This window comes from Myodes glareolus, chromosome 1 (assembly GCF_982192425.1).
Source record: "Myodes glareolus chromosome 1, mMyoGla1.1, whole genome shotgun sequence".
In the NCBI taxonomy this organism is placed as follows: domain Eukaryota; kingdom Metazoa; phylum Chordata; class Mammalia; order Rodentia; family Cricetidae; genus Myodes; species Myodes glareolus.
In genome coordinates this window covers 53,470,304-53,485,134 of record NC_142026.1, presented here as the reverse complement: position 1 = coordinate 53,485,134, position 14,831 = coordinate 53,470,304, and the positions used below count along the sequence as shown (strand labels likewise).

Below are 14,831 nucleotides of genomic sequence, written 5' to 3'. Positions count from 1 at the left end.
CTGAGTAATTAACTTCTGAGCAATTCCACCTGAAGTCCTGCAGCTGACTTTGTGCAGTGGCTCATACGTGCAATGCCAGTACCCAGGATGCTTTGAGATAGAGCTAGAGAGTAAGTTCCAGGTGAGACCTGGTCTCAAAAGAAAAAAAAGAAAAGAAAAACAGGTTCTGGAATTGACCTCTGTTGGGCCTTAGGTTCCCTACTGATGGAGTCCCTGTATGCCGGAGAAAGGAAGATGATGATTGGCCAACCCTCTCCACTCAAATGACACAGAATGGGTAAGTGGGGAACATGAAGGTCTTCAAGGAAAATGAATACGGAGCTTAGAGGAGAGAAATGGATGTTGAGGTGGGAGAACGGTTGGTGCCCACTGCGCCTGTCCCTTTTCCCGGGGGGAAAGCATGGAGCACAGTAGAGCGTGAGATGACTCAGGGCGACTCCTTCACCACTGCTCCAAAAGAGAAAGTCAGTCCGTGAGCCCAGTGCATCTCTGGAGCCAGCCACTGTGGTCTGGTTCCTAGATGAGCTTCTGTCTCCTGCCCTGCCTCAGTTTCTCCCCTACAGGTAACACAGCCCATCACGGGGCTCCGGTTATGACTGGGGTGCAGGGGAGATGCGTGGCTGGGAGAGGGGGGCAATTGGGGGTAAGGGATGATGGCTACAGTGATCATTGGAAGGACCTGGTCCTCTGGCCATCGAAAGGGCTCCCAAAGAAACAAGTTGTATTTTTGGCCCCTCACTCACAAGCATTCAAGAACAGTCCTCCATAGCGAGAAAGGTGTCTGGGCTAGTTTTTTTATGATCCACCGGTTACAGCCAAGAATCACCAGGTGAGAGGGAGCCTTCGTTGAAGAATTGCCTCCATTATGTTGGCCTGTGGGATGTCTTCAGGACATTGTCTTGAATGTTAACTGATGTAGGAGGGCCTAGCCCACTATGGGTAATTTCATTCCTTGGCAGGTTGTCCTGGGTTATATAAGAAGCTAGCTGGGTGTGAGCAGAGATCATAGCCAGGACTGTCCCTCCATGGTTTCTGCTTCAGTTCCTGCCCTGACCTCCCTCAGTGGCAGACTGTGATCTGGAAGCGTAAGCCAGATAAACCCTTTCCTCCCCTAAGTGACTTTTGGCCAGAGTGTTTATCAGAGCAGCAGAAAAGCGAACTGGAAGAAAAGAAATCCATTCGCTGAGCACCAGTGGCATACCGATGCATTCTCAGACCTCTTATTTCCTTTTGAAATCATTTTCAAAAATCAGCTTCAAAGTAGCAGGTTTCATTATGATGGTCAGATTTCTCCCTTCAACCTGGCAGCCACGTCAGAAGTTGGTCCGACCGTCAGCTGAAGCAGATGCTGCATCCAGGAGAATAGAAGGTGTTGATTGGCCAGTGCGGAGTCACGTCCTTGCCCTGCCTACGTTAAAGGTGAGGTCAGCCCCACCCAAACTGTCTAAGATGAGTATTGGGAGGTAAGGGATCCCCAAAGGGATCACCACAGTGTACCCCAGTTGTCAAAGACTACAAGTCTTAAAGTTACAATCCGTTTACAACCTCATTCCGGCTTGGAAAACTAAGAGGTGAGTTTGGGGAGGTAGAGGGAAGAGGCACAGGGAGGAGACAACCAGCCACGGAGCCACGGAACTCATCTGCTCTGGGACAAGAGTCTCTGGCTCAGGAAGGGAGGTGACACTTAGTTCCAACCCAGCAGAGTGTGCAGCCCCACCAGGGATCTAAAGAACAGCTTCCTCTTGGTGTCTTCATGCCACAAGATGTAAAATAATCCCCTCGGCTCAGAAAAACACATTTTATGGCTGTCTGACTCATTTCCCACAATGCTAGGTTCACCCCCCCCACGTTTATAGCTTTTTGTTTTGAAAAATAAAAAAAGTATGTTGAAGATTTTAGGATGACTTTTAGACATAAATTGTTCCCTTCTTCACCCTCGTCCCAGGCCCCCCTCACCTAATTTCTCAAATGTTGGCTGACAGAGCCTGTAGCGGACCTGGTCCAAGTGGGTGTGGGAGGACTTGGGGAACTCTGGGCCGCATAGCCCTGGGGCAGGGCAGGCAGATGCCTGCTGGGCATTGAGCTCTGCAGTGAGGGCGGGGGAGGGGGGTGTCCCTGAGCCTGCTGGTTTTGGGTCTTAGGTAGTGATGTCAATAGCTTCTAGCCTGGCAATCTCCTTAGGGGGCTTGAGGGACAAAGGTCACATCAAACTGGTTGCTTTTTTTCTGTCGACACCCAAGCTAAAGATGGAGTCTTACAGGACTGTTTCAATCACTGAGCCAGGACATAGCCAGCCCTTGGGCTAGACTGCAGTTAAGGCTCAGCACCCTTAAACTCACCAAAGTGAACTTGGGTGTTCTTGGGTCTCTGACTCCACTAAGAATCTCAACCTGCTGTACCATGCTCGTGCGTACCCTGTCAACAGCTCCTGCTGATCTTCAGATAGCTGAGGGAAGAGTCAAGGTCGGAACGTAGGAATGAAGCCAGCAAGCTTGTCCCCGAGGTGACTGGTTTCAGGCACCTGTGAGGTACCTACTGTCCACAGAGCCTCCCTGACCTTCGGTTTGGCACATTTAAGACATAATGTCTAATTGGCTACATCTCTGTTTCTTCCTGGGTCTCCCAGGATGAGGGGGTGCAGGAACCCTAGAAGAGTCAACCTCCATCCAACCTGGATCCAGCCAGGCAGGTACCTGTCACATCTGAGCCAAGTGCCTCGGTCCATGGACTTAGGCTCCTGGGACATGAGATGAGACCTGGGGTCTCTTCCTGGCTTCTGGAAACCAACTCCAGACCCTATTCTTTGGAAGCTCACCTGGGCAACTAGGCCCTTCTGAGGCCTCTAGGCCCCTGAATACTGCTGGATTGGGGTCCTGGCACCTGCCATGTTCTAGATGCTTCACAAGCTGGAATCACAGGGACACAGTGTCCATTCAGAGGCACAGCCACCTCTGACAAGAAGTCCAGGCAGAGACCACAAGCCCAAGGGAGCTGCCAGGTGTGCCCAGGTCTCTCCGCATCCCCCTCTACCTGCCCATTCTCATCTCTAGATATGCCCCTGGTCCGGCTGTGTAGGGCTTTGGTTTTCTGCCTTGGGGACAGGAAGCAGATGTAAGAGGATACCCAAGCCCTGGGGAGTCTTAGAGTCAAGGGCTGGATCTCAGACAGACATGGCTCCTGCCTGAGGGGGTTATTGACTGGGGTCTCCCAGCCTGGCTAAGCCCACAGGCATCAGGGGACAGGCGTGAGTTGACCAGGACTTCCCTAACCACCAGAAAGTGATTCAGCTAAATTGAGGAAGGCTTCCGTTTCGGCAGAATACATTTTCCACTATGGTAAGAGCTTTTCACCCACGGGCTCTAGAAGAGCAAAGCCCTCCAGAGAGGGGTTGGGAGAGTTTCAGTTTGAATAGTCGATGCTGATTCTTAATCATTAGTTTGAAGAGGCAGTTCTTGGTTTTCCAGCAGGTGGCTGGGTCTCGGGGCAGTCAGGCTAGGTGTGTATGTGAATGCATGTGTACATGTCACGTGAGCATTTGTGACTTCATGACCTTGGAGACTAGGGAGGGAGGCAGTCACAATCATTCCTTTGGTCGGTGGTGAACCCTGTCCAGGTCTGCAGAATGACCTGGATTCTCCACCCTCATAACCCTGCCGTGAGAGCCGACAGCTACGCTGAGGGTTCAGTGTGTGCCAGGCAGCAGGCTGGGCACTTACTCGCAGCCTTGGGAACCCACCTATCAGCCGAGACTCTGAGGAAGGAAAATATCAGTCAGCATTCATCCAGACACGCACCCAGGCAGCATGACAACTTCACTTTCCTCACTCGTGTGGCCAATCGTGAGACGGGGACCCTAGTGACTTTCTTGATGGGACCTAGTCTGGAGGTGATGGCAGCCGAGAGGGATCCTTAAGACTGTGATCCAGAGCTGTACCTGAGCCAGCTCCATCTGGATTTTTCCATGGCAAGAACCCTTGAGTTCCTTTTCTGCTCAAACCAGTGCAAGTCAGGTTTCTTCCCCGGCATACCTTCTCACCCAATTCAGACCCTAGCCGAGGCAGATGCCACGAACGCAGAGTAGCCCCAGGTGCACAAGCCTCTGAACACGTGCACAGAGCTGGCTTGAAGAAGAGCACCTGAGGGGAGACCTGCCTGGCTGCACTGGGCTGTGGAAAGGGGCCCCAGGGGATGGGCTGGGTGGGGCCTGGTAGAGACCAGCAGAGAAATCGGGTTGGTCCCTTGTGCAATTGGGAGCCCTTGAGATTTCTGAATGAAGGGTGCTGAGCACACGGATAAAGTTCATGGGTCAGGGAATGTTGTGTGTTACATGGGTGCAGATACACACACATACCACGCACACACACCGCACACACACCACACACACATACACACACACATGCACACACGCACGCACTCACACTGAGCTTCTTTAGGGGCAAGAAACATTCTGTGGCCCACTTCAGAAGCACTTGGAACTCCTTCCAGTGCACAGTCTGGATACTGGCTGTGCAAGGCACTGGGCCCAACAGGTTCTCTCTCCACCTGTCACTGTGTGATTCCCAGGGAGGGACGATGGCCTTCTCTTTTCCAGCATGGCCTAGGAGGGTCTCTCGGGCCCGTGCAAGAGCAGAGAACTGGCCTCAGCAATTCCGGCTTCCACGAGGTCTGACCTCACAGGGTCTGGCTCAGGAAGAAGCCTTTGTTCTGATGCCCAGGGTGTCCTGGGTAGGAGAGCCTCCTAGACACACAAGATTTCAGCCATAGCAACAGACATACCCATGAGCAGAACTCACAGACACAGCAACTCTCTTGTGAGACCTGCGGGTGGGGAAGGTGGGGATTTCTATGCGGGAAGAGGTTGCGGGAAGAGGTCAAGGGTAATAGCAGGGAAGGTCAGAGGCAGTCCTTGGTAGCTCCTTAGGAGTGTTCCACTCTACAATCCCAGTTGGCTGCTGCGAAACTCCCCAGGCTCAGGTGCATGCTGGGTCGTGGGTGTTTGGAGATGTCCCTAAATCCCTGCCGTGCCCGCCCTATACCCGGTGGCCCCTCTTCTCTCCCTGCGTGGCCTTTTGTCAGGACTGCCTGTAGCTTTGCCCCTCTTTTGATTCATGTCCCGCATCTTTGCTGACCCCATTTCTGCCTCTCTGGTGGGGTCCCAGGACTCAGGCCTCCCATCTGTTCAGTCACCGAGAGGCCAGCCTCCATCTTCACGCTGGCCCCTGCCCTGCTTCCTCTGGCCAGAGCCAACCTGCCCTTTGCTCTGGAGCTGCCAGTACCCCAGGGGGCTGCTGGCTTGGCTTCCTTCCTGGGCCTCTAAAGCCCCTGTCACTCTTCTCTAGAGTCTGGCCACCAAGTTAGTCCTTGGGGAGACTCAAACTAAGACTTAGCACTAAGCAGACACCTCACTTCAGCCTCAGCCACCAGAACCAACCCCATTGGCCAGCCCTGATCTGTCCTCTGAAATGCCTGGGGGCCAAAATGTTCTCCAGCCAGAGTGAAGTAGGTGGAGCGGGTGGAGCAGGAGGAACAAGTCCTGGTAGGACCCAGGTCTAGTCTGTAATGAGGCAGGAAGAGGGTCCTGCACCTGTCACCTGCCCCTCCATCCCTGGGAGGATGAAGTCTTAGAGAAAGGCCTGCCTAAGGACCAGGGGACCTGCAGACAGCTGAGGAGCTTGTCTGTTGGCAGCAAATGCATGGTCTCCATGAGGGTGGGGGAAGGGGTACCTTCCTGCTCAGGGAGCCTCTGCCTGCGGCCAGTACTTCCCACATCTTGCTACCACTGCCCAGGTCAGGATCTGCTACTGAGCCTCCAGGGTCCCAACCTGTCCTGGTCCAGGAAAGGGAGGGGTTGGAAGCAGCCAGCCTTCTGCTCCATCGGGCCTCTGAATCAGGGTTTGTCCTCACCATACTTGTTAGGCCACAAGTCTAGAGCCTGCCTCAATGCTCTCGGAAGACCCTAGCGGCCACCCAGCCTGTCTAATGTCCAGCACTGCGTTAGAGATGCCCCAACTTTACCCATCCCCCAAACCAGGGCAAGCTCAGCTTTTGTGTTTTAAGTGCTGGGACTGAACTCGGGACCTCAAGCACAGCAGCAAGCGCTCGACCGCTAGCGATGGCCTCAGTCCTCTTCATTGCTCTTGTACATTGAGACAGGATCTTGGTTGAATTGCAATCCTACTTCAACCTCCCCAGTTGCTGGCGTTAAGCAGGTCTGGGTCACCATACCTGGCTTCAATGTCGCCAGCCCTGGGTGGTGTCAGCGATGCCAGGGACAGGAGAACCTGAAGGTAGGGTGGCTGTTGGGAGGACTTTGATGGCGAGGACAATGCAGTCATGGTTACCTGTCACAATTCTACCTGACCAGCCTTGTAGTATGACTGGCATGGCGGATGCCATTGCGAATCCCACATGTCAGCGTGTCCACGGGAACCATCATCAGGAATTACAGGCGTCAGGACTGCTGGTTTTCCCACCTGGAAAACCCAATTTCAGAGGTACCACAGACTATGCCTGGGGTTTGGGTTGGAACAGTGGGTAGGCCGAGGAGGGGTGCTAGGGAAAAGGATCCCACGTGTCCAGGCCGTAGGGCTACTGCTTCTGCTGAACAGTTGAGAAGGGGGGAGTAGAGCCTGAGCCATGAACGCCAGAGAGGGCAAGGGGCAGAAGGGCCAGAGGGGCCCAGCGGGCTCCAGCAGGCTGTGGACACTTGGCCAGGAAGGCCTGTTTACTGAGAGGCCCCCGAGGTCAAGGCCCGGGCCCAGAGTTAATCATTAATGGCTCACCCTACTCGTGGTTGCCTGGTGTGGCCTGGACCAGGACCCAGTACACAAGTACCGTCCCACTGCCACCGTGTATGTGTATGGGGGGTTGGGGAAGTACCAGTGTGCCTTTAAAAGACACCAGCTTTCTGAAGCACCCTAGACTTAGGACAGGCCTGTGGCGGGGTGCTGGAGCACCCCAGCAAAAGCCATTTACTCCCCACTGATCACCCCCTGGAGCCTCACACCTTAGACCCTGGCTAGGAGAGGATCCCACCAAAGCAAGGGGTCAAAGAGAAGCCGGTGTCACTGAAATAGGCGTGGGGGCAGGATGCAGAGACGAGAGTCGGGGATCAGCACCATGGGTCTTGCTCACCAGGGTATGGGTTGTCCACGTTCTGGAGCTGCCCGTGGGACTGTTTGCTGGTGCTGACCCTGCTGGGAGAGAGGGCCTGTCCGTTCCAGGAAGGAGGTGACAGAGGAACAAGAGTGGCTATAGCAGCTTTGTCAGGGCAAGCCCTTGCTCCCTGTCCCCGGTTCCCAGCTTGAGCGCAGCCCTATTCCCAGTCCTGAGGCCACACCATGGGAGCAGAGGCGGAATAGAGGCTCAGCTTTAATCACAGTGAGTGGCTGCTCCCTGGAAGCCCCGCATTCAGCCAGCTCTCAGTAGACAACTGAGGTACCTGGTTGTGACCCTAGAGCTGACTAAACGGGGGGCGGGGTTGTGTGACCCAGGACTCTGCGTTTCCCATGAGCTACCACTGAGTGAGGCAGAACCTCCAAAGGTTCTATGCTCCCAAATAGGGTAGAATCCACTTGGGGTCTCTGGCTTCCTTTTGGATGTGTGGACCGTCTCTCTCTCTCTCTCTCAGAGTTTTACGTTTATTTTTTAAGGCTTTGGGGCATGGAACCCATGAGAGGTACAGCTGCCTAGTGGGTAGGGGTCTGAGCCTGTATATAACTCTGTTCTGCTTACGTGGAGCTGTTCCTACCTTCATTGGGTTAAGTGGGGAGGGGTGTGTGTGTGCTCTGTTTACACCCCAGCCTGTGCAGCCAAAAAACCCTAAGGAAATGTTTTAGGACGTGGTCCATGGCTCTTGTTTGAGGACAAGGGCTTCTTATGGCTGCCTGTGATGACCCAGTCCAGGCTTAAAATCTGTACATGGTTTCTTGGCTTCAGCCCCAAAGGGCATTGCCCAGTTCAGACCCTCAGGGTCCACTTAGGACATAATTGTTCCGTTTTCACGCACCACTTCTGCCTGACCAGGAAATCCTGAAGCTAGGCTGCCCAGCCCTGAGTCAACACTTGTCAGGAAGGAGGGTGGGGGATAGAAATGCAGCCTATAAGGCCTCTGCTCAGCCACACAGACCCAGAGGGGTTCTGAGGCAGTAAAGGCTGCGGACATAGACACCCATATGCATGGGCTCAGGCGCTCATCGTGCACACTGTATACACACAAGCATACCCACAGTCACACAAGCACGCTGGTGTGTGGATACATGTATACTTGCGTGGACACACGGGCGCTCATATACCACACAGGCATATACATACATGAACAGGCACAGGCCTTGTTGCTTCCGGCAGCCTACATGAACTCCAGGTTGGCATGGGCCATGCTCACCACACAGACGCTCACATAGCTCAGCTTGCTCTCCCTAGGCCCCTTTGCCGTGTTCATTGGTCGTCTATACAGATGCGAACCACCTCTCACTCAAGAACCGCTAAGGGAGCCTGCACCCTTAAACCTCACTACACTGCTCTATGTCTTTGTGGCCAGAGCTATCCGGAAGGCCCAGGTGCCACCAAAGACTTGCGGACTTCAGAGAGAGGGGCAGCATCTGACATACCTCAGAGAGGGGCCTTTGCTGTGGAAGGTGTGCCCATTTCAAGGTTTGTCCTAGAACCAAACACAATTGCTTGTACCCTGATAGTCTTCCTGCCAATATGACCCTGTAGTGGTATGTGCGGGTTGTTTGGCACACAGTAGGCCTCTGCTTACAGAGTGTTATAATGAATGGACAAAGTCCTAGCAGGAGAGGGCCCTGTCCCTTGGGCTTCGGGGCCCCAGGAGTTCCTTTGCCCCCCCCCCCCCCGCCCCTGCTGTTTTTCTTGTCTTCTGGCTCTCTTCCACCACAGGAGAGCAGGACCCAGGTGAGCCAGTCTGCCAGGAGCTCCTGTGTCTGGGGATGGCAGGCAGGCAGCCCCAGGACGTGCCCACACACAGCTCCCCCGCGGCCGCACGCCAAGCCCACGCCAGAAACAGGCCAAGAGTCGCAGTCTCAGGGCCTGCCCACCACCCACGTCCTGCCGAGCCTAACACGCCTGCTCTGTCTGAGGGGAAAACCTGGCAGGATCCAGACACTAGGCCACATACCAACCACCAGGAAGGACAGGCCTCTCACGCTGCCAGTCCTTCCCGAGGTCGCTGCTCACAGGTAGTCAGGGGCCTCTGCAAAGGTCAATCAGATCGATCGTTGTCCAGGCCCCGCCCACAGATGTGCTCTAGAGCCTTAACCTGCTGGTAACTAAGCTCCTTGCATTCTACAGGGCCTGGCCACCTGGCCCCTTCCTGCTGGAGTCCAGACGAGAATTCTGCCATTGATATCTTCAGGCCTCTTTCTCCTCACTAAGTGGCCCAGGCTGGGCCTGTGGAACTGAAAACCTGCCTCTTCTTCCAGAGTTGTTGGAAGTCTCGGGTCTTCCTCATGCTCAGTTCATCTTCTGGTTTTGGCTGCCTATGTCACCTACCTGGGGAAGCCCTCCCAAAGTGTCTCCTGAGCACAACATTTCGTTACCCATTCCTCTTGATTTCTGAAATGGCGTCAGCCACATGCATATGGCTATCACCTCTCTTCCATACAGGATTGTCGGTCCCCTGACAGCAAGGGTCATGTCTGTCCCAAGCCTTGATCTAAAAAGGGCACCTATGATAGATTAGGACAGATTGTTGACATTCTGTAATGGTTTTTCTTTTTACATTTCTATTGTAGTGTGTGTGTGTGTGTGTGTGTGTGTGTGTGTGTGTGTGTGTGCCGGAGACCAAACTCAATCCCAGGAGCATGAGAGACCAGCTTTGTGTGCAGCACACAACCAAATCCCCAGCTCTCTGTGGTGTTTGTGGAATGAATGGAAGACTAACCAACCAAAGAGGACAAAGCTGAGTCTAAATGTAGAATGGAAAAGGCCCTGCCAGGGGTGGTGTAGACCTCCACTTCTCCATGGAAACCCGACTCTTGACATTCAGGCAGACTCTGAAGAGCAGATCCAGGCTCTGCTGACCCTCTGCTCCTTCCAGGGTTGTGTGTCACCCTGGCTGCTCCTTGTCCTGCCTAGTGAAGACCTTCTTGTGGCCATTCTACTGAACTCATGGAGGCCTTGTCTTCTGCCAGCTCCTGTTTCCATACCTGTGTCTTGGACATTCTTCTTCCCGGAATGTCTCCTGTGGATCTGCCCAGTCCCTCCCCACCCTGGTACATAACCAGAGTCCTTTGTTTGCTCCAAAGCTCCTCCCTACCGTACTCAACCCTGAAGCTGAGTCTGACCCCTCTATTCGCTCCTCTGTTAGCTCGCCAGGCTGACGGTAGGGCTGTACTTTGATAGGCGAGGTTAAGGAGGTGACCTATAGCTCCCAGGTACTCCATGGGCTTCTTTTAGGGCCCTCATAGCCTTGGGCAGGTGGGCAGGAGTGGGTAGGGAAGATGCCTGCCTACAGGTCAGTGAGGAAGATTGGAAGAAGAGGGTTCAGTTAGGCCCAACAAAGCTCAGAGATGGGAGCTGCTAACTTCAAACCCAAGAGTAAGGGCCTCATTACTAGCTAGTTGGTTCAACGGTGGTTTAGCTAGTTTGTTTGTATGTCGGTTCCCTTCATTTGTGGGGTATGCACTGTGCCTGGAGTAGAATAATTCCAATTCTTCCTTCTGTGCAGCAGACTCTGGGTCCTTATGGGATAATGGGCTATCCTGGTCTCTAACAAGGCTGGGGCAAATTTACTTGGTTCTCATCCCAGACCAGGGATCAGTCAGCCAAGCCCCCATCTGGAGAGGTGAGTCGGTTAAGAACACTGGCTGGTCTTCCAGATGACCCAGCGTCTGCATGGCAGCTTACAGTAACCATAACTCCAGTTCCAGGGGCTTTGATGCCCTCTTCGTGCCTCCAAGGGCTTCATGCATGCATGCGGTGCACATACGTACATGCAGGCAGAACTATGATATACACAAAATGAAAATAAATCTTTTCTGGTGAAAAAAATTAAAAGAATATTTTATGGCACATGAAAATAATAGAAATTCACATCACACTATCTATCAATAAAGTTTTATTGGCACTCAATGATAGTCCATTTATTTGTGGATCATTAGTGTTTGCCTTTGCAAAAGAAGCTGAATAGCTGCAGCTGTGGCCAAAAACCTTGGCCACTGGACATTTTCAGAAGAGGTTTCCCGCTTCCCTGCTCTAGGTCCTGTGACTACCATCCAACTGGCCACGAACAAGTTATTGCTGCTCCCAGGACTCAGTTTCCCCTTTTTATGAGACTGGGGTTGGATGTGTGCTACGAAAGTATTGTATCTCAACTATATTTCCAGTCCCTTTTGTACTTATTTTGACACAGGGTCTCCCTAAGTTGCCCAGACACACACACAAATCTTTAAAAATAAAAATGGAATATGCATAGCAATTTGCTAGGCGAAAGACCAGGGGTGAGCCGGCTAGGTGGTGGGAACAGCTATCTTAGTGAACAAGAGAACAAAGGCTTAAAGACCTAAATCTGATGGGGGCGGGGAGTAGAGCAAGGTCGTGGGGGACTCTGGGTAACCAGAGGCCAGGACCTTCGCCTGCCCCCTCACCGAGATTTTGCTCTAGGTAGGGCATGATACCAACTAAGTGCAGATGTCAAAATCTGGTGGGAAGGCATGGAGTATTGGGTTCAGAGGCGGGATACAGGATACGCTCAAATCCCCATTCCTGGGCCTCTGCACACAGCTGGTGGTGCCATTGGAGTTGGAGGAGCTGGCTGCCGGTGGGAGGAACTTAGTGGGCTCTGCTGCCAGGACTGGGGCCGCCTGGTCCTGCCCCTGGCCCCGGGCAGTTGATGGAGTCCAGAGTGAAGGCAGGCTGCCACAGGTGAGATATGGGGGGGAACTGGCAACAAAGGCCTATTCTTCAGGGTTTAAAAGAGACTCAGAGCCCGTCCAACTTTCCTTCATTAGATGCTCCAAGATGTTTCCCCTTCCAGGCTGCTTGAGATACGTGCCTGATAAGGGTGTGATTTGAAGAGACTTAATTATGGCCCCAGACCATGATGTAAACATCCACGGAGTGTTTGTTTTACCCTCCCTGCTCGGTGTGAATAGGGAACACGGCTCAGGTGCCAGGGAAGAGGACCCGGTGACCCCTGGCTTAGTGGAAGGAGGAAGCCAGGACCAGAATTCAGGGTGCGTTTCTGTGGTGTAGCCATGGGCTTTGGGTCCTGCCGTCACAATCTCCTGGCCATTTGGTCACGAGAGGCTTATCTGTGATAGCTGTAGTGATCTCCCATGGAGGCACCAGGATTGGTAAATGCTGGCCAGCACCATGGAGGGGATAGGGAGTTTCCCAGGCTGGCCTGACCCCGACGTAGGCCTCAACCCTCTAGGAGGAAGCATCTGGTTCCATAGCTCTTTCTGACCAGCTGGACGACAGTGAGGATGAGGCTTTGGCCACTCAGTAAGCCCCTATGTTTCCCTGAAGCCACCACCAAGCCATATGATGGCCAAGGGTTTCCCAGGCCTCTAGCGCTGTAGCTTCTTGGGGGAGGGGACATGGCTGCAGTGAATCAAGGTTCCACTGAGGCGTCAGGCTAAAACCGACCCCGAGTTCTCTGGTCATGCCTCCATCCCATGTCCAGTTCTGGGTGTGTAGTACCCTAAGCAGCCACTCACAGAGGAGTCTCCTGTATAAAAAGATTAGTTTATTCCTATGTTGTCCAAAGCCTGGTGACCAGCAGAACACAGTTAAGTTTTGTTTGGGAAGAACCTCTTTTTAGAGTTGGGGAAGGTTAGAGGTGGGAGGAGACGGCGCCCCCTCCCAGTCCCACCCAGACGCATGCTCACCTTGATACATACGTATATATCATGCACATACATGGCAAACTCATCAAACCAGGTCCTCCACTGTTTCAAGGATGCTCACAGGTGTGAGTGTGTGTGTGTGTGTGTGTGCACGCACCCGCATGTGCACACGTGCGCATGTGTGTGCAATAGCCAATGATGCTGCTTAGGAATAGTCAGCATCCCCAAGAAGAAAAAAGAAAAAAAGAAGAGAAACCCCCGTATATATAGCAACAAGAGAGAAGGTGACTATCCACGGTCACTTGGGCAGGACCCTTTGTGGTATCAGGCAGGTGTTTTCACTGAAGGCTCCATTGGAGGAGCTTCAGGGACCTCATTAGGAAGAACTGTAGCTCAGCACCCCTCCAGAGGTGCAGACCCTGCTTCCTTCTGTAGATGTCCCTTGGGTCACTTGTCCCAGCATCCCCCCACCCCCACTATGCCTCCAGTTGAGACCAGGAAGCCATTTTGGTCCGTGATGAGAAGAGGAAGTCCTGTGGCCCCAAAACAGAAACAGGAACCTGGGAGGGGGATATGGATAGGGAACGGGAAGGGGGGCACACACCCAGCAGATGCAGCCAGAACGCCCCAGCCTCCCCGACCCCACACCAGCAGGCTGGACCAAGCATCTCTGCCAAGTCCCAGCGCTATGGTCCTCTGTGCATCCAGATGTGTTGGATGAAGGCCGGGCTCACTAAAGGCCCTCAGAGGCTGGGTGACTGGCTGTTGGGCTGTGTTCAGTTCCCCAGGCCGATCTGTCCTGTGGAGAGCTGGATGGCACTGGGCCAGCCCCTCGAGTGTCGCATACCTGGCCATCATGTTCCTGGCTCCTGAGTATCGTTATGTGGGATGACATAGAGTTTTTCTGCCTCACCTCAGCCCATGTCCTGAGAAATCCCAACTCCCCAGCCCTGGTCATGAGCTTTTTGGGATCTTCCATCGACCAGTGAATGACTCCTCTTGCTCTGTAGGATGTGCCAAGTCCTTACTGGGCAACCATGCTCAGGATTGTCTAGGCCCATTCATCACAGGCCAGAACCAGGAATCTGCCCCCTGGGTACCTCTGCCTCCGAGGTACTATCCAGGGCCAGGGCCACCCTCAGCTAGTATCTCCTTTGCAAGCTGGGCTTTGGGGAGGCAGGAGAACAGCTCTCATTCAGGGAAGCCATTTGCCTGCTCCTCCTCCTCGGGTTTGGAGGTTCCTGCGGGAAGACGCTAGAGGCGGGTGGGCGGCGGCCAGAGCCTAGGGGACAGAGACCTATGTCACCAATTTCAGTTCTGCCCCGACTGGCCTGAGGCAGTTTGGGACTTCCCAGAGTGGAAGGACAGGCGGGGGGTCCAGGCCACCTGGTGGCAGGACAGGCTCTTGGGTCCCTCTCCGCATCCTCACTGTCTATGGGGGAGTTAGGAAGCTCTCTGAGAAGTGTGTCTCTATGGGGTACCTTTGTGCCTCTTCCGTTCCTGAGCCCCCAGAACAGCTTTCCAGGACTTCCTGTCAGACTGCCCAAGACTAGCGCAATAAGAGACTTTCTTAGCCCTCCGCACCCCCCACCCCGACGGAATGAAGCCTTTAAGGGTTGCAGATGCCCCCAGGGTGTGTGGGAAAGATATTTAGTATGAAACTCGGATGTGCCAGATAAGATGACCTCCTTCCCCGGGTGGACCACTCTCCCTCCCCAGACTGAAGGAGAAGGCAGAAGCCATTGGACACCCACCCTAAAGTGTCCCTCCATCCCAGTCCCCCGATGTGGGGAATGGAGCCAGCAGGTGAGCAAAGCCCCCACCTCGGCCTAGGGCGGTCAACCCCAAAGTCAGCTGGGAAACGGCTTGGCCCGAGGTAGCACATCTGACCGGACCCTGCGCTTGGGAGATCAGTTGTGAAACTCGCTTCAAACCCCCAAACCACAAAAACGGCCGATTTTCCCAGCGCTGCTCACATTTCTCAGATCAGCCAAGGAGTCTGCATTATTTCCATCCGAAAAA

General features: G+C 53.8%; 1 long non-coding RNA gene across 3 annotated transcripts; it reads left to right on the top strand.

Moving 5' to 3' along the window:
- The first annotated feature begins 1,018 nt into the window (after positions 1–1,018).
- Positions 1,019–11,091, top strand: LOC125409651 (uncharacterized). 3 transcript variants are annotated; one of them, XR_015003705.2, is made up of 3 exons: positions 6,936–7,380; positions 8,540–8,652; positions 9,310–11,091. It is a non-coding gene; the product is annotated as an uncharacterized LOC125409651 (long non-coding RNA). The 3 variants fall into 3 exon arrangements; XR_015003704.2 differs by lacking the exons at positions 6,936–7,380; positions 8,540–8,652 and adding an exon at positions 1,019–1,419; XR_015003706.2 differs by lacking the exon at positions 8,540–8,652.
- Positions 11,092–14,831: the final 3,740 nt, after the last annotated feature.